Source organism: Onychomys torridus, chromosome X (assembly GCF_903995425.1).
Source record: "Onychomys torridus chromosome X, mOncTor1.1, whole genome shotgun sequence".
NCBI classification, from domain to species: domain Eukaryota; kingdom Metazoa; phylum Chordata; class Mammalia; order Rodentia; family Cricetidae; genus Onychomys; species Onychomys torridus.
Window position 1 is genome coordinate 38,249,738 of NC_050466.1, and position 18,470 is coordinate 38,268,207.

At 40.1% G+C, this 18,470-nt stretch overlaps 1 pseudogene; it reads right to left on the bottom strand.

The window, feature by feature from the left end:
• Positions 1–9,576: 9,576 nt before the first annotated feature.
• On the bottom strand, positions 9,577–10,056 carry LOC118574552 (annotated as a pseudogene).
• Positions 10,057–18,470: the final 8,414 nt, after the last annotated feature.

Below are 18,470 nucleotides of genomic sequence, written 5' to 3' on the forward strand. Positions count from 1 at the left end.
AGGGACTGTAAGAGTGAATTGTTGAGACCAAGATTGGAAAAGCACAGGGACAAAGAGCCAAACAAATGGAAGCACATGAATTATGAACCAAAGGCTGTGGAGCCCCCAGCTGGATCAGGCCCTCTGGATAAGTGAGACAATTGAATAGCTTGAACTGTTTGGGAGGCATCCAGGCTGTGGGACTGGGACCTGTCCTTAGTGCATGAGCTGGCTGATTGGAACCTTGGGCTTACACAGGGACATTTTGCTCAGCCTGGAAGGAGGGGACTGGACCTGCCTGTACTGAATCCACCAGGTTGAAATGAATCCCTAGGGGAGTCTTGGCCCAGCAGGACACGGGAATAGAGGGGAGGAGATGGGGGAAAGGTGGGGATGGGGTCGGGAGTGGGGAGGACAGGGGAACCCATGGCTGATGTGTAAAATTAAAACACAAATATAATAATAAAAAATGCAAAAAAGAGAAATGTTCAACATCTTTAGTCATCAGGGAAATATAAATCAAAACTACTTTGAGATTCATCTTACACCAGTCTAAATGACCAAGATCAATAAAACAAATGACAGCTCATTCTGGCCAGGATGTGGAGTAAGAAGAACAATTATTCATTGCTAGTGAGAATGCAAACTTGAACAACCACTGTGGAAATCAGTGTGGTGGTTTCTCGGGAAGATGGGAATTGATCTACCTCAAGATCCAGCTATACCACTCATATATATATATATATACTCTAAGGACTCTTCATTCTACCACAGAGATACTTGCTCAACCATGTTCGTAGCTGATCCATTCATAATAGCTAGCAATTGAAAAACAACTGAAGTGTCCAACAACAGGTGAATGGATAAAGAAAATGTACATTTATACAATGGAATTTTACTCAGTTGTTTAAAAAGTTGTGAAATTCACAGGCAAGTGGATGGAACTAAAACAAATTTATCCTTACTGAGGTAACAGACCCAGAAAGGCAAATATAGTATGTATATTTGCTTGTATGTGGATGTTAGCTGTTAAATCAATGATAACTGAGATTTTCCACAGAGATTAGATGTAGAATAAGGGAATAGGGGAGAGGAATGGATATCCCTAGGAAGGGGAAATAGGATAGTTATGGATAGACAGAGGGTGGGTCAAGAACAAGAGAATCAAACTAGGAGGGGAAGGGAGAAGGGGAGTGAGCAAGCAGATAATCACCAAATAATAGCAGAGACAGAGCCCCATCTATCATCATCAAATGAAGCTTCCAATACTGGTAATGGATTACATATAATTGAGTTGTTGGCCAAAGGGGTCCCATAGGAACCCTCAAACAACCCAGACTGTTGCCAAGGATATTGGTTGCTCTCCACAAACTGACAATAAGGCTTTAGTGTTCATGGTACTGAAAGGCATTCTGTATGCTACCAAAAGAGAAGGGGAAACACCAACCTAGCTACAAAATCTTAGATCCTACAAAGGTGACCTACCTACAAGATACACTGGTGCAATGGTGGCACAAAATTTGTAGGAGTAACCAACCAAGTTCTGGTTTGATTTAAGGCCTACTCCATGAGATATAACCCATACTTAATACTTTTTATGTGGCCAAGAACCTGAGACTAGATAACCCAGGGATCTATAGTAGAACCAAATACTACTGTAGACCTAAAGGGATGTAATAATTAAATGATTCCTAATGATATTCTGCTATACTCAAGATCAGTGCCTTATTCAAACATCATTGGAGAAGCTTCCTCTGCAGCACATGAGGACAAATTCAGAGACCCACAGGCAGACAATATGCAGAGAATGGGTGACCTTGAAGGAAAACTCAGCCCTAAATGAGATGTCTCCATCTAATCCTGCTTATCAGGCCTCAGGGAACCCTGTGGAAGAGGAGGCAGAAAGAGTATAAGAGTGAGTAGATCTGGAGAACACCAAGGAAACAAGGCCTTCTAAACAACAGGACTGATGCACATGTGACCTCACAGAGACTGTGACAGCATGCACAGAGCTTTCACAGGTCTTCACCAGATGAGGTCCCAGAGACCCCATTCCTAACCCAGAAACTGCCTCCAGTTGATAACCACTTGCAAATGAAAAATTAGTTTCCTCCAAGGAAATCTCACTAGGGAAACAAACTACTCTAAAGGGTAGGCCCCATACCCAGCAGTAAATGGCCAACACAAAAGAAACTCAATGGCAAATTTGGAGGTTCTTAGCCTCATGATGTTGAGACAGGTTTTGTGTTTTTTTTTTTTTTAACTTTTAGGTCCTTTGCCTTTGTGTATATATTATGGCTTCGGTTTTGTGTTCTTAAGAGATCCTTGTGTATGCAAACCTGTGTCTCTGCATCTATATGTGTTAGTTTTTGCTTTTCCTTTGGCTCTTTTTCTTCTGTTTGTCTCATCATATTCTGATTTGTTTGGTTTTGTTTTATCTTATTTTATAATTATCCTTTAGATACCTGTTTGTTTCCTAATGAGAGGCATAAAGGGTATGGATCTAGATAGTAGGGGAGGTGGGGAGGACCTGAGAAGAATATGGGAAGAATAAACCATAGTCAGAATATATTGTATGGAAAAAAATCTATTTTCAAAAAGAGAAAAAAAAACTACATTGCATATTGAACATCTGCTCAATCATGATTTCACTGGAGTTGATCCCTAAATGTACTCTGCACTTGAAATCTCATCTTACCGTCAGAGACTCTTCATGCAGAAGTCAGTGCTAGACATGGTACACAGGAGCAGAAAAGATCTTTAGAATTGGATCATTCACTATTTTTATGACAATGGGGACTCCTCATTGGTTGTTCAGTTAAGCTAGGCATTGCATGAATTACTTTTCTGCTTCTATGATAAAAATATCATGACCAGGGGCTACTTACAAAAGGAAGAATTTATTTGTCTTATGGTTCCAAGGGGATAAGAGTCTATCATGGTGTGTAGGCATGGCAGCAAAAAGCTGAAAGTATACACCTCAACCACAAGTATGAAGCACAGAGAGTGAGAACTGCACGTAGAACAAGACTATATAGTCTCAAAGCCTGTCCCCGCAGTGACATACTTCTTGCAGCAAAGATGCCCCTCCTAAACCTTCAGAGAAAGTACCAGTAAGTGGGGAGCAAGTATTAAAATACATGGGACAGGTTGGGGATTTAGCTCGGTGGTAGAGTGCTTGCCTAGCCAGTGCAAGGCCCTGGGTTCGATCCTCAGCTCAAAAAAAAAAAAAAAAATACAGGAGCCAATGGGGAATTTTCTCACCCAAACCATCACAGGCCTCTCATGGCACAAACTAATAATCAACTCATTTAAAAGGTACTCCATAATTGAGAGGGTGATCACATTTATGAAAAAGAAGATTCCAGAGAGCAAGGGGTTATCAAGAGTTTATGGTAAAACTCAAATGCCTCTGAATCCTGTAAGTTTACCAAAGTGTTCTACCTTGTAAGAATTAGTTCTCTATTCCTAAACACATTCTACTGACAAAAAGGCCCTTCACAAGGATTACAATGAAGCAAAATCTTGATGAAAAATACTTAGCCTGATAGGGGAAGAAAAGGATTACACTCTAAAGAAGCCAAACTAATGAGCCAGTATATATCAGCAGGATCTCAGAGAGCAACACGTCGAACTTACAAATGCAAAGCAATTTGAATGTGGAAGAATATATGGAGGAATTTACACCCTGGTGAGGATCCCAGAAGATGGTATGAACACCAAATAACATAGAAAAGATGGTGGCCCATATTGGGTGAAATGGAAATGCTAAGGTAGATAGTGGAAGAAATATGTAAAGGCACAGAGAAATAGTCATGGTAGGTTAGATCTGTTACTTTAGGTAGGGAAAATCTCAAGTGGTTACAATCCACAGAATGGACCTGGAGGCACATTGAGTGTCAAAACTATAGGCAGTGTTCTGATGGCAGGAGTAGCAACAATCTTAAGAGCTGTGTTCACTGTATATGCTAGGGTTAATGTAAGGGGAGCAGTCACCAAATCCAGATGAGTGATGTCAAGGTGTATGAGAAGATGCCAAAACTATAGGAACCAAATGTAGAATTTAATGACTAGCAAGGGCAGCATGGTAGCCGATGAGTTCTGATCCACAATATTGTTAGGAAGATTGCTATCAGAATGTAAAATTGTTAGTGAAATCTTCATAGGCAAAATAGACTGGTAGTGAACAAGGGTGCTGCTTGGTTTTGTACAAATGGAAAAAATAATATCAAATTAATGTGACACTACAGAAATCTCCCTCAATAAATAATTTATAATTACTGGGTCAATTCATAAACCCAAGTTAGTTTTCTGACCTAAAACCATTGAATACAATATATTGATCCATAGAAAGAAGGTCTGCAAAATCAGTTTTACATCGCAACTATTTCCATAATTTGTGGTGGTATTGTGTTCCCCAAAGTATTGTGTACTCTAATAAACTTACCTGGGGTCAGAGAACAGAACAGCCACTAGATACAGAGGCTAGAAAATGGGCACTCACACCTTTAATCCTAGCCTTCTGGAGGCATGGATCTCTGGGAGTTCAAACACACACTGGAAACAGCCAGGCATAGTGACTCATGTCTTTAATCCCAGGGAGTGATGGTGGAAAGCAGAAAGGTATATAAGGCGTGAGGACCAGAAACTAGAAGCTTTTGGGTGGTTAAGCTTTTAGGCTTTTGAGCAGCAGTTCAGCTGAGATCCATTTGGATGAGGACTCAGAAGCTTCCAGTCTGAGGAAACAGGATCAGCTGAGGAATGGGTGAGGTGAGGTGGCTGTGGCTTGTTCTGCTTCTCCGATCTTCCAGCATTCACCCCAATACCTGGCTCCAGGTTTGTTTTTATTAATAAGAACTTTTAAGATTCCTGCAACACTAATTCTTTCCCAAAGATGCTTATAGCCATTCATAAATAATGGTACAGCAGGAAAAGGAAAAAATCCAGGCATTTAAAAACTCTAGGACCATGGTGTTGAGCTGACATTATCATCCAGAAATCTGAACTGTTATTATCATGTCCATTGAAAGAATAAATGCTTACAAGTGTGGTGATATTTTATTTGTGCACCCCAATAAAGCTTATCTGGGGATCAGAGGAAAACGCCAGCCACTATATTAAGCACAGAGGTCAGGCAGTGGTAGCATACACCTTTAATCAAGAGGCAAAGAACCATCCAGATCTATGTGAGTTCAAGGCCACACTGGGGTACACAAATAAAATATCATCACATACAAGGACTATGTGATGCATGGAGTCTTGACCTAGGATCTAGCTTACAGGGAATCAACCAGATTTGCAGATACAATTAAACATCATCTCCACATTATCAAATGTATCATTGACATATTTAGCAGTTAAAGCCATGACAACACTGGGTTCTTGCAGCTAAAACAACAGCTTTTAGAAGCAACGTTTGGTGAGAATGGAGAAACTTCTTTCAGAATGCCATACATTGAACTGCTTCACAGCTCCCATCTGGTATTGTAACTACAGTGGGAAGTACATAGAAGAATAGAAGCCAAAGAATTGGGAGTAAACAGGAGCCAAAGAGTTGAAGCAAACAGCTGTGTCTCTCTCATGAATTATATACTTAAGTCCTTATCTCCAGTGCTTTAAAATTTTAGAGACCACATTAAGAGCCAGTGTCTTTACAAAAGTAATTCAGTTAAAATTGGTTCATTAGGAAGGCCCTAATTTAATATAAATCGTATTTTAAAGATATTTCTTTACTTTTACATTACATGTATGAATGCTTGCTTGGATGTATGTCTGTGTACCATATGCATGCAAGGCCCAGGGAGACTAGAAGAGGGCAACATATCCTCTGGAAGAGGAGTTGTGGATAGTTGTTAGCTGGGTTGTAGGTGCTGAGAACTGAACCCATGTCCTCTGAAAGAGCAACAAGTGCTCTTTACCACTGATCTTTCTCTACAGTCCTAAATGTTATCTTTTCAAAAAGAGAGGAAATTTGGGCAGAGGCACATACACAGGGAAGATAATATAAGACATAGAAAAATACACACACACACACACACACACACACACACACACACACACACACACACACATCCATGACATGAAAATAGAAATGAGACTATTTGGAAAAGGTAAGGGATAATGGAAGATTGGAGGGAGGGACAGGAGAAGGTGGCAGGGAGTGAATATAGTGAAAGTACATGATATCATTGACCAAAATATCATTAAGAAGCCTATCAATTTTTTCATTTATATGTTATACAAAAATTTTAAAAATAACTAGACAAAAAGATGGAAAGGATCTGCAAACCATGAAGAGAGATTTGGCACATGTCTTTTTCCCCACAGGTCACCCATACTAACACCTAAATCTCAAACTTCTAGCACCTAGTGCTATTAAAAAGTTAATTCCTGTTTTCAAGCTATACCTCTCTGGTGCTTGCTTACAAAAATCCTAACAAACTAACATGCCACTTATTATCACTCACGTCTTAGGGCTTCTGTTGTTGTACTAAAACACCATGACTGAAAGCTACTTAGGGAGGAAAGGGTCTATTTCTGCTTACAACTGTCAGGTCACACTCCATCACTGAAGGAAGTAAGGAAAGGAGCTCAAGGCAGGAACCTGGAGTCAGGAACTAAAGCAGAGGCCATGAAGGACTTCTGCTTACTGGATTGCTCGGTCTTCCTTCTTAAACACCCAGGATGACCTGCCAAGGAGTGGTACCACTCACAATAGACTGGGCCCTTTCACATAAATTACCAATTAATAACATGCCCTACAGGTTTGCCTACATGCCAATCTTATAGAGGTATTTTCTCAATTGAGATTCCTTCCTTTCAGATGACTCTAGCTTATGACAAGCTGACATAAAACTAGCCAATATAACCCACAAGTCCTATTGAAATACTTTGTACTTCCTATCCTTGAAACACTGAGCTCTGTTAACTTAGAGGATATGACTGTCCAAATGGGAAAACCTACCCCAATAGACTAAATGGGCATTGAGTCATACACAATAGCTGCAACTTAGGTACTTGGAGCTTCATATTTCCCATGACAAGCAATAAAGGTGTAATATGGAGAAAAATCAATCAACTTGAGGAAAAAAATAGAACTACCATGAAGCAATGGTATGGAATCTAGGTAATCTACTGGAACATCTCTTTACAGTTCTTTACCCAAGTATGAGTATAAATAAACAAGTAAGGCAATGGTTGCCTGAAGAGATGTCAAACCTTCAGGGATGAGGATCATAGAGGAAGTAACTGAAGATGAGATTATAAAACAGATAGGAAAACGGGGAAAAGATATCAAATTGAAATTCTGAAACCAACTGTTTTAATAGAGCTGAAATTCATCCAATCAACATCTTCCACCTGCCATTTTTAAGTTTCTAAGGCTAAGGACTTTTAGAAGAACTATGTGGTGAATGTGTATGAAACCGCATGGCACAGGGAACAGTAGATAAAATTGTACACACATGGATGTGTTAGCTAAGACCTGTCTCCAATGCAGTAATTGTTGCCTAGATGAAGGTAGTGTTGACAGAAAGACTCAGCCATAGATCTCTGCCTCACCTGATCTTTCCCCACATTTGATTACTGGCAGAAGCTGGGTATGGTGGATAGCCACTTCAGCCTACCAATGAGCAGCAGTCACAGGCAATACTCTTTAGAGGTAATTAGCTGAGTGTCAAACTTGAATCACAGTTCAACTTCTTTCTTTCCCAATCCTTGCTTTCACCACCCATTCCTTTTACAAGCACTGATAAATAATAAATATCCTGCCCTTAAAGTTCATTTTGGCAACTTCTATGTAACATAACCTGAAATAGTATGAAGAAGCTATGCCATCTGAAGAATACTGACATATTTGTGGAATCTCTGAAAAGAACTAATTTGAAAGTGATGTGAGATCTTTTTTAAAATATATCGACTTGTCACATGGTATCAGAAACAGTAGACTCTAATAAGTGTACTCTGGGTGGCTCCATGAAGCAAACTTAGGCAGGCCCAACTGAACGGTACCATAAGCAGACAGATTTGGGCTTATAAAGAAAGCTTCTAGTATTTTGAATTGTATGAAAAACGAGACAGCCCAAACATGAAATCCTGTCCTGGAAAATGGGTGATGAAACCTAGAAAAACCCTAATAGTATGATGGTAGCATTGTTATCCTTAGAGTCACATCAAACAGGCTAGATGACCTTGACATTTTTGCCTACTTGGATACTCACTGGGACCATACAATGGCAACAGACTTTCTTTATCATTTGTGCCCTTTGGTGCTTACAAAAATTACGAAAGTAAGCTGTTATTAATAAATTTAAAATCATCATCAGATTATAAATTGAAACGTGAAAGTCTTCTATCTCCTCCAACATTCCAAACTTCACTGCCAAGAAACAATGGAATTTCACATGCAACCTCCAGACAACCATCTGGCCATCCACTATGTTTTAAACACCATGCTATTCTTCAGTGTATTTAATGACATTTCTCTCACTCTCTCCAACCCTGTGAACTGTATCTTAACATATCCACTTAGCAGATGATGAAACTAAGGCAAAAGAATGAATGTCACATGTCCAAAGACACCTGATATTAATAAAGCCATAAGTCAGAGCCATGATATCTGGATTCTTTGCCTTTCTAATTTCCTTCTTCTCTTATAATCTAGAGGTCTGGACACTCTTCCTGCCCTTATTTTCCTACTATAAAAATCTTGCATAAAGTCTCAAATAGGCTAGATATCAAGCCTTCTTTATGAGTGTAGTGCATTTGCAACATGGCAAGCACAAGAGGAGCTTCTAGCATCTGTCAAAAGCTAAATGGGTCATTTGAGATTTTATCCATGACCTTGGCATCATTGAAGTTGGTTCCTAGACAACATAGAGCTGATTAGCCTAGCATGGGTTTGCTACAAATAATACCCTTGAGGCATTTTTATATTAGAGGTAAGAAAATCTTCTGAAAAATTGATGGTACCAAGACCATTGGCATCTATGTTGTATATAATAAATAAGGAACAGTCACCACTTTAGAACTACTTTTCATCTATGGAATGGTGTTTTGTAGAAACTGTTTCATATTCAGGGCAATAATTTGAATCTTAAATATCTCCCATAAGACTAGGTGTTGAAAATTTAGTTCCTAAGCAGGTGCTATGAGGAGGTTAACCTTTTTTTTAAAATATAAACAGTTTATTTACTCTAAACAGCAACACAGACAAAATGCCATATAAACACAAAGGAAGTGGTGCAGAATGGAGATGCTGGCCACCTTTGGATCTATTGCTCATAAGCAACAGCCCAGGTTTCTGAGGAGGACGAGGGTGTGGAGGGAGGGACTGTATGTTTCTGTCATACAGTCAACTGGAAGCCAGAGCTCTGAACAGTGGGAAGCATGCCTGCATCTGAGCGTGAAGAAACCAGCTCCTAGGGACTTACCAAGTACAAAAGTTTATCATTTTACAGCAGTTGAAATACTGACATCAATATTAAAACCCTCCCAGGTGACTAGTAACTGTATGCAGCAACTTAGATCTGCAAAAGTTTGGAAACAATTTCTTGCCAAGCCAATGCCTTCCTCGTCATGGAGCCACAGGGCTGCTGCTTACGAGGGGGTAAAATTCTTCGCTCGTGCTTGAACCCTTTTCTCATATTCCACTCTGTTTTGGCAGTAAATTGTGTAGGCCTCTGCTTGGGCTGGGTCTTGAATATTTGGTTCACTTAGAAGTTCTTGTATTCCTAATAAGATCTGTTTGATCGTGATAGCTGGCCTCCAGTCCTTGTCTTCCTCTGGGATGGATAGGCACACTGTGCCAGAAGGACACACGTTTGGGTGAAACAGTGGTGGCTCAAATTTGCATTTTGGTGGTGAGGACGGATAGTCATCTTTGAAAAGCATCCTCAGTTTGAACAAGCTTCCCTCCCATGGAGTCCTATTCTTTCCAGGAATAGCGCACTCCCAATTCTTGAGGTTCATCGTGCCATCACAGTTCTTTGTTGGGATGGCCACAAAGCCAAAAGGGTGGTCCTTCCTCCAAGCTTTCCTTTCCCAGGCAAGTCAGATGAGGGCAATCCTTGACATATTCGAAGTCCCTGGGTGACTGTGGCCTGGACCGTCGCAGCGGTAGAGGCGGCAGCGCTCCTTTGTCTCTAGCAGAGGTTAACTTTTTAAGAGCTGGGGTCCAGTGAAACATATTTAGATCATAAGCTATGAGACCCCAGTCTCTTATTCTTTCAATGCTTTGCTTACTGGTCATAAACTGAGCAGTTATATTTGGACATGTACTCCTTAGCAACATCCTAGAAGGATCATGAACTACAACCTATAAAATTGTGCACCAAAATAAACTCACTTTCTGAGTTCCCTCTCAGGTGTCTGTTAAAGAAACAGAAAACTAATACAAATTGGTACTGAGAAGATGAATATTTGGCATTAACACACACACACACACACACACACACACACACACACACGTGCGCGCGCGCTCGCACGTGCATATTGTGAGGTGGAAGTATCTTTGCAACCATTTTATGGGAGGAATTTGAAAGTTTGAGTAAGCAAGCTAGAAAAAGACTAGAATGCTATAAACAGAGCTCAGTGGGTTATTCTAGTAGGGCCTCATAAGCCCAGATTGTGACAAAATGTGTAAAAACTATGCTAATGAGGGTTAAGATGGAACTGAAGATTGTATTAGTAAGTGGACTGATAGATTTACACTGTGGCAAAGAATATGCAGGCAGCCCCCAAGGCTTTGTGGGAGGCTGAGGTTAAAGTAATTGACTGATTGACTTGAAAGAGGAAATTTCAAGGTAGCAAAGCATTCAGGAAACAGCATGTGTATCACTAACTGTTTTTAATCAAACTTACTGTGAGAATCAGCTACAAAGGAGCAGAATAGAAATATGTGAAAAATTCATAGTATACCCCCAAAAAAGAAGACTGTAATAGTATGACCAAAGAGGAAATGTTGTTAATGGCTATTAAAACAACTCGAGCCCTTTATACAAGGACAGTAGGAAGGATGCCTTGATGGAATCTAAGAAATATGCAATGGCTGTTGCAGAGTCAGAAATGGAGACATCTACATTGTGTTTTGAAGGCTTCCCAGGGCATCAGAGTTTCAGAAAGAAGCCATGGCGGCCCCGAGGACCCCAAAATGCCTAGGGATTAATTTCCTTGTGATCATCTTGCAAGACAATCAGAATCCAGAGCATCCATGGTTCAAGTGGGCTGAGAAACAGTTCATGTTGGCAGCAGACCTTGGCATTAATGTGATGATGATTTTGTGCACCCGCATAGAGGTTTCAATTGGTATTTCAAAGAAAAGCCTGGGTAGGTGGTTAAGCAGTTTATTACAGAATTCAAGGCCATGCAAGGAATCACCCACATTGTGATCCATGGAACTGAGAGAAGGAAGCCAAAACTTCAGTGGAGATCCCAAGAAGGTATAGGCACCTATACCGAGCAATGACTGCTGACAGACTGCCAGTGATCAGAGCCAGCCCTGGGTTGTAACTAGAATGGCTGAGGGACAGACTTTTCCAGCCCTTTGGGAGTATCCTACCACTGTGTATTAGATGCTACATATGGAGATTTGGGATTTTTTATTAACTTTTATTGATTCTTTGTGGATTTCACATCATGCATTCTGATCCTACTTATTTCCTGTCCCCTCGCATCCTCCCTCCCAAGTCAAAGCCAAATTTAAAAGAAAAATCAAAATTCAAACAAACCAAAGAAACAAAAGAAGAAGGAGGAGGAAGAGAAGGAATAGAAGGAGGAGGAGGAGGAGGAGGAGGAGGAGGAGGAGGAGGAGGAAGAAGAAGAAAAATCTGTCATGGAAGCTATAGTGTGGTCCACTGAGTCACACAGTTTACCCTTTAGTCCATTCATCTTTACTTGCAAGTGTTCATTGCCATAATTGGTCTGGCTCAAACCACTGGTTTCTGCTATACCACCAATAATGGTCTCTCACTGAGACTCCTCTTAGACATTCTATTGTTCTGTGTCATGGAGATCCTGCAGTTTGGGATCTGTCGGTTTGTTCCCTTCACATGCTCCAACAGTTTATAAATTCAGTGGACATTGGGATGGGCCAATTCATAGCCCTGGTTCTGGGGCTGGGTGATAGCTGGTCAGCCTGCTAGGTTTCCCTCATTGTCACTACCAGAACAAGCTCTCCAGCACTGCCTGGACTAGCTCACCAAATGTAGCTGACAGCAAGGAGCAGGGCTAGTTCTCCTGTTCTTAGTCCCTTAGATCCAGGTCCCCCTCATTAACATCACCAGGGCCAGCTCTACTGTTTTGCCCAGGCAAGGTACAGGACCCTCTCTCCTGATTGCTGTAGGGGGAATACTCTCAGGGGCAGGAGCATATCTCCTGCTCTCGTGCTCTCAGAGCTGGCTCACTTGCATCCCCAACAACAGAGTCAGCTCCAGTGTGTTGCCCAGGCAGGGTGCAGGGCCTGATCTCCTGTGTGTGGCAGCTAGTGTAGGGCAGGGCTAATTCTTTCACTCTTGTGGCCCCAGGACCAGCTCTCTCACCTGCTACAGGTGGCAATGGGTGAGAGAGGAGGGCATCTTTCTCTCACCCATGCCACCACATGGCAGACAAAGGGGGGTGAGGTCAGCTCTCCTGCTCTCATGCCATCAGGGTCACCTCATCTTAGTCCCCCGACCACAGGGTCAGCTCTCTTATGCTACCCAGATGGATGCACACCTGTGGTGAGGAATGGAGTGAGCTCTCCCCTGATGGGTAGGGTCAGGAGGTTTAGGATTTAATGTTTCCTTCTGGATGTTAGTCTTGCTCTTAGCTAACTTGCTATTATTTCCCTATTCCTTTCTTTTAAAACAACAGTTACTTTGTACTCTTGTCACCATTATGTCTTTTTATTTTTATAGTGTCTTAACAGTTGATGAACTTTATATCTCAGAGAAGAATTTGGACTTTTGAGCAGTGCTTGAGGTAGACTATGGGTCTTCTTGAATATGGATTGGATGTCCTTTGCATTTGAGATGGATGTAAACTCTTGGTGCCTGAAGTCAAATACTGTAGTAAGGATCTTAGGCATCTCTCATAGACCCATATTTTAGAAGCTTTAGTCCCCAGGGAGTAAGGTGGTTAAAGCTTTTAGGGGTAGGATTTAATTGGAAGTCTTTAGGTCACTTAAGAGTATATCATGAAGGAAATTATGGGACCCTGGCCTGGTCCTCATTATCTCCTCTTTTTCCTGCCCCATGGCTGTGAAGTTTTGCTTTGTGACACACTCTTGCCATGATGGGCTTTCTCTCCACAGGCCCAAAGAAATGAGAGCAATCAATCATGGACCAGAACTTGCAAAACTGTGATCCAAAATAACCCCTAAGCTTTTAGAAGTTAGTTATGTCAAGTATTTATTAAAGTAATGGAAAGTTGACTAACAGGCAGTATTCAAGGCCAACATAATCAAGCTGAGTATAATCATTAAAAACCTCAGGACTCCAGAGGGTCTATTTCCTGCTCACTTAATCTCTGGCTGTTTAATAAAAAGAACATCTTATAACCATCAATGTAATGATTTGCAACTTGAAAGCATTTTAGTTTTCTAATTTCAGGGAACAAAAGCTATTTCAGGAAGGAGTGATTTTTAAATATTCCTAGACTTGGGCTAACTAAAAATAACCAATGAAAATAAATACAAAAGTGAAAGTCAAAACAGAATTCACCCTCTGTTGTTACACAACCAGGCCTAGAATACAGACTCTCACCTCCCTTTAGCTATGTTGAAGTAGGCACTTGTCTCTGAAGACTCATTCAGCAAGCAAGGACGATGGAAAATAGCTGCTTGTTTGATGGCAATAAGGCCTTGGAAGGACCATGTGTGCCATCTTTCCCTTAGCAACCCCTCATTTACCATGTCTGAATAGCTATAAAGTCGCATGAAGCTTTCAGCCTTTTAGAGCCCTTTGGGAAATAAACATAAGAAATCCTGGAATGCATCAGAAGACAAACCCTTTATTTATACACTGGGAAGGCAAATGTGGGACATGAAAGATCAGTTTGCACTGCATTATGGTGGTGAGATACAGAGAGGGGGAGCAAGAGTAACCACAGGTTCATTTGGTTAATCAGACTGAATAAAATACTTCACTGTTCCTAATGGTGTTGACCATTTTCATGAGACGCCTCCTTCCTTAAATTGCCTCAGAGTCCAAATTCGAAGGTTCAGCAATGATAGTGCTAAAGTTTTGGCTTTGTGCCTGCCCTGTGGCTTCTCAGATAGGTCAAATTACAAAAAGAAAAAAGAAAAAAAAAGAACACTGTGTGTTTGCTCTTTGTCTATCTCAAATAGCCCCTCTTTTCTTGGTTGGATTGTAATGTTACAACTCTGAGCCTGTATATAGTATATCAAATTCTGGCCTGATTTCCAAGAAGGAAATTTGCATCTAGAAAGGCCTAAAAAAGAGCAGCAAGATTTTGCTCACAATATCAGGATCTATTTCCTCATGCTTGAAATTCTAAGCTTTTCCTCCTTATTTGGCAAAAATAGTAACTGGGTCAAATATAGAAACTCACCATTTCTCCCTTTTATTTACTTCTCCATCTGTGTACAGGCTTCATCAATGATGACAGCAGGAAATGGCTTGGCTTTGGAGCTCTGGGTTGTTAGCTATTTGATGTGAGGAAGCAGCTGGGAGAGTATCTACACATGCCATTCCCGGGCTGTACTCCAGAGGGGCCTGCCATCAGCCTTTACCCCATTTGCCAAGTCAGTGATTGTTCTGGACACTGCTTATAAGCCTTAGGAAAGATGCCTTCCCTGTTTTGTTTTTTCAGAAAAAAAAATCATACCTGAGGGGATATTTAATCATAATTACTGTATCATTCTCTAAATACAAAAGTTATAAATCCCTTCTCTAGATCACTTGGGAAACAGAAAAAAAATTAAGAAGACATAATACCACCACCCATAAATCATCCATAATTATTGTTTTTATTTCTTTCTGTTTCCATGCATACCACTATAAGCAAAATAAACTTTTAGTTATGTGCAATCCTCCCATCTTTGTGAATGTCTTCTAAGTGGCTCCTGAGATGACAACATTAAATGACCCTCACATCTACTGTACCCAACAAAACAAAGATCAAGAGTTAAAGCAGACCCAGTTTATACTTGAGCTCTGTTGTCCAATTTGGTGGTCACAAGCCGCAGGCAGGTAATTTAATTTACATTCCCAACAAATAAATACAATTAAAAAAAATAAATTTCATTAGTATAAAAACTGGCCAACAGGAAAAGAGATTTCAGTTTGAGACTGATTTCTCTATGATCTGCAACCAAAGTGTACAGTATCTTCAGCAACATCGTCTAATCACCTATTTCTGATAGGCAATGAAAAGCAGTAGCAACAGCTTATATTGTTTGAGGGGCTTCAGCATCCTCCCTAATCAATAACTTGTAGGGAGATACCCCATGCCAGGCACTGCGATTTTTGTTTAATAATCCATATCTTCTGGTAGCAGCATTGAAATTAGCTTACTAACTAGTGGGCTTCTACAAGGCTTCACCATATGTCCTTAACTCTGGTTCACTTTCCCCTTCCCCCTCCTCTCCTTCATCCCCTGCCCCCACCCTTGATTAAACCTTTACACCCCAGTGTTTGCCCTGTTCTTTTATTTCATATGTCTTCTACTACTACTAGCCCCTCTAATGCTACTTTTTACTTGGGTTGTGAGATCATAGGTTTCCATATAGCTTTTTTATATACCCTTCATTTTGGTTAAATCTTCACCCACACTCTCATTTGGCCAGTCTCCAACCCCTTCCATGCTTGAACTCTTTTACCTGCAGTAGCCTCCCTATCTACTCTCTTTAATTTATATTCTATTATCCTTCCTCTCATAATGCATGTTGTAGTAAGTTTTCTCAAGTCCCTCCCAACCCCATTGTCCTGCCCGGACTCATGGTCCCTCAGCCACTTATAAAATAATCATTCAGAGGCTTAATATTAATTACCAATTGTATGGTCTATGGCTTAAGTTTCTTGCTTGCTAGCTCTATCATCTTCAGTTAACCCAAATCTATTAATCTGTATTTTGCCACATGGCTGTGGTGTTACCAGTCTGCTTGCATGTTGTTCCTTGGGCAGCAGATTGATGTCTCCCCTTCCTCCCCTTCCTCTCCTTTCTTCTCTCCATATATCTGCTGGGATTTTCCTGCCAGGCTCCATCCTGCCCTGCCATAGGCCAATGCAGCTTTATTTATTAACCAATCAGAGCAACACATTCATAGCATACAGAAAGACATCTCACAGCATTTCCCATTTTCTGTCTAATCAGAAAGGAAGGTTTTAACTTTAACATAGTAAAATTACATATAACAAAACTGTGGGGACATGAGAGGAGTTGGGGGGAAGAGAAATGGATAAAAAGACTTAAATGCAATACTTAGGTATGAAATTCTCAAAATAACGAATCAATTCAACATACGCACATTTCACTTCTATATTCTAAAAATAAACATGATTAAACCATAAACTAACTGAAATCAAATTATACTTTCCCAGTTGAACCAGCTACACTCTAATCAATAGCCACATGTGGCTAGTGGCTGCAGGATTAGACAGTGAAGTTTACCAAATGTCCCAATCATTGTAGAAAATTCTATTGGAAACACTAGTCTAAAGAATATAAAAAGGCTTTATGATGTTATTGGCAGAAAAGGCAGAAGGACAGATTATAGCAACAACAAGAGAAAGTGGGTAAGTCATTAAAAGGGTTTCAGAGAAAGGGGTGCGAATACAGCAGGAAAGCATCAAGCTGGTGAAAAGGAGGAAGAATGAAATGTGTTTTGATGTTTGCTATCCACTATGTGAGAAAAAATACTTGATTCCTATAATACTTTTTAATTACCTTTCCATGCAAGCTCAAATCATTTGGATGATTTTAGACTGATTTGTGGCATGGTATGTCATGTATCTTTGTTGCAATGCTGGGAATGAAATCCAGAGCCATTTACATACACTCTAAGCATGAGCTCTACCATTGAGTTAACATCCCTGGTATGGCACATATATTTCATATGATATTTCTTCCTGACTTCAAGGTCTCTAGTAATAGAGAGATGGGCAAACATGTGGCTAACACTTGATGTAAAATTAGATTTTAACAGAACACATTGCTTTGTCCCACTTAGTAATATGAAAGGTACTGCTCCAGCTTGTCATTTACACATATTGTATACACATAAATATACACACTCCTTCAAGAAGTATTCCTATAATTCAAATATATTGGTTAAAAGATGAACACATGTTTTCGAGCTCTCAATATTGTTACATATTTTCTCCAAATAAGATATAACAACATAATTTCCAACAGGGGTGTATGCATATTTTTATCTCCTGTCACCTTGACCCAAAAGTGGATATTGTTTTCTATTTTGTCATGTTAGGAGAGGCAAAATATAGCATTTGTTGAGAATTTCTAGTACTTTTGTTGTTTCTCTCAAGAAGTACAGGAGAAACAATGTCAATGCTAAGACTTTAATATAATCTTTACACTTTCAAAACACTGTTGGAGCCTCTCCATGAAACCCAGAAGAGGTACCAAAATCAATAATTTCTTCCAAACAAATCTATTCTGAATTTATAATTTGGTGTCTCTACAATACATTTAACAATCTGATCATACTGAAAATTTTTTGCATACTTATAAATTTACTTCCCACAAGGTCAAGATCCTATTTCTTTCCCCATGTAAACCGCTTCTGGGAGCTTAGCACAATGTTTCCTATATGAAGAGACTTAAGGACATAGATTCAGAATTGAGCAGTTGCTGTTCATCATTGAAATCTTAAACTCGCAGTGGGGAGACATAGCATTTGTGCTGACAGCCAGATTGTAGTTCTGGCAGTACCATGGACACCCTCTCTCTCAGCCTTACCATTCACATTTACAAAATGAGGAAGTTGACCCAGTTGATGTTTCTACTCTGTTCCAAATCTAAAACAATTTCATTCTCAGACCCAGAATATGTGTGGAGATTGGGTAAGATGGATGAGAGAATATTTTCACGTGACCAGGTGTGTGCAAGTATGTGCAGTGAGGGCGGAGTGATTGGTAAGTGTTCCTTTCCTCTCTGCAAGGATCCTTAGAGGTAAGGGGAAAAAGGGGCAGCAACAGGTTTGAACAACGACTAGGTAAGAATAAAAGACATGAGTCAGCCTAACAAACCATTTGGAACTGTGTGCTTCTAGGCCTTTGAGGACAAAGTTCCTATGATGGTTTTTTCTTCCAATTTTTTGTTTGTCATTTCTTCAAATTTTTTAAGAGATTTGTTCATATTCTCCTTAAGGACCTCTATTATCTTCATAAAGTAATTTCTATGATGGTTTTTGAAGTCAAAGGTCCTATTAAAGTAGCAACATTTGCATTGTTCATTCTATGCTGAATAGACAGTCTGTATTGCCTAGATCTTGATTAAAAACAGTAACAGTGTTCCTAACATTAGTTAGGAGT